Below are 2,025 nucleotides of genomic sequence, written 5' to 3' on the forward strand. Positions count from 1 at the left end.
TTAAGTACCCTCCTAGGGAACAACTTTAATACTATTTACACCTACTACCATCTGCTTCTTTTATCCCTATATTCATCTCCTTGAGATTTAGTCGCCGGAGCCACCTTAGCTCTTGCATGTCCGCCACGTGTTCCCAGTTGTCATGTTGTCTTTGAATCCTATTTAAGCATGATATTTGGACCCAGAATGTCGTCATTACCTGTATTAGGTTACACATGCTGGACGTGGACTTTGGAGAAATAACAATAACTGCAAAAGGTTTATTACATAAAATATAAAGGAAGATCATATTCATCATATATCTTCGAAAGGTATTCCCAACACAATTAAAGCAAAACTCAAAACAAACTTTAACAATCTGAATTTGAAAAAAACAATTGAGGGCTTGAACCAATAACCAGATCAGCAATCACACACATATATATACACTTTGAAGATCGAATATTCAGATACATATATATATATAGGTACGACTGTTCCATGACAGTATCACCACATGTGATTCTCTCCTCGTCGTCGTCATCCTCTCTACATCAACAGCTCATTCACCCACCCAAGATTGGGATCAGAATCACATCCCAAGCCATTTTCATTGCGCTTCTCGTCATCACCGCCAAATGGTTTCCAGGTTGGACCAAAATGTTGTCCCGAGGCAGATGGACTTGGCCAGGAAGGAGATAGAGCAAACTGTGTCGGGCACTGGTCTTCTCCTTTGAGAGGAAGATCAAGCCAGGGAATATTTGTTATAGTGGGGTTGTTGTTCCCGCCAGCCATTGGTGAAGAGGCTTCATAGAAATTCATCTTCTCCATAGAGCTCATCAGCTCGTTAAGCACGTGCCGGTAACTCATGGTTTCAGTTCCGAGCTTACTCGGCTGATTGGTGTACCTAGGAATGGGTGAAAACCCGTTCTTCACAGGAGACAATGGCGGTGATAAAGATGGTGTTCTCGATAAATGAGGAAAACCCAACAGAGTGCTCGTGGGAGACGAGGTAGCAGAGTGACAAAACAAGCAGCAATTTGTATTTTGCTCAACGGGGAAGAGCTGCAAGAGCCTGAATTCTAGTGCTTGGGAGATGCCTCGGCAGGCAAGAGACGTAGCTCACGAGAAGAATGAGCGAAGAAGCAAACCTTGCGGTTACAGTCCTTCCCATCCTTACAAGCTTCGGTCCTGTAACGGGTAGGGTGCAGCCAGCACTCGAACACCCCGTGCGCGAAATCAAAATCATCCCCACGAGGACATCCGCCGCCACGACGGAAGTCGGAGCATACGGTGGAGGAGTAGCGGTAGCGGCGAGGGTCACGACGGCGGGCCTTCTCTCCGGGATGAGCGAAGGGACAGTCGGTCCAATCGTGGCTCCTGCTCTTCGTACATTTCCTCACCTTGAATTCATACATGCGGAAATGGTCAGACGCATAGGGATCAGCGTCATTCTCTTCATCTTCACCGTTATTATTCCTGTTGGAAAGCAGATATTTCTCCAGGATAGCTTCGTAGGGAGAAAGTTGCATGGGGGCGTTATCTTGGATATGATGATTATGTGAAAAAAGAAGCTTCCTCGGAGGAATCTCAATATCTTTCAAAGGCAGAACTTTGCGAGAACGAACTTACGTTGTTGTTCAGCACAAGCGGTGCTCATCTTTCAGAATCAAAAGAGAAAAAGAAAAGAAAAGAAAGGAATATCAGCTTTAGATCTTGAGAGATTTAGATATATAGAGAGGCTGGTAGAGAGAGAAGGTGACAAGCGTATGGGCAAATAGCTGCGTGGCCGCATAGCATTAGGGATGTGCATGCAAAAAGGCGTATGTGGCAACTTCGCAATGCGCAGCACGCAAGATTTTGCTATGTGTTGGTCTATTATTGAGAAATCTGACCATCTGAGTGGGTTTTGGATTTTACTTTCTTTTTTCTTTTCTGTTGAGCTGACAAATAATGCATCCATCCTCCTCATGGTTTTGGAATTTTTGGGATCAAAGGATGCAACAAGTGGCGTCTCCTTGTCAATTTAAATGACGGAAACGCTAA

General features: G+C 44.6%; 1 pseudogene; it reads right to left on the minus strand.

The window, feature by feature from the left end:
• Positions 1-520: 520 nt before the first annotated feature.
• On the minus strand, positions 521-1,639 carry LOC120144604 (annotated as a pseudogene).
• Between the last annotated feature and the right edge of the window lie 386 nt (positions 1,640-2,025).

This window comes from Hibiscus syriacus, unplaced genomic scaffold (assembly GCF_006381635.1).
Source record: "Hibiscus syriacus cultivar Baekdansim isolate YM2019G1 unplaced genomic scaffold, ASM638163v2 tig00110890_pilon, whole genome shotgun sequence".
Classification (NCBI taxonomy): domain Eukaryota; kingdom Viridiplantae; phylum Streptophyta; class Magnoliopsida; order Malvales; family Malvaceae; genus Hibiscus; species Hibiscus syriacus.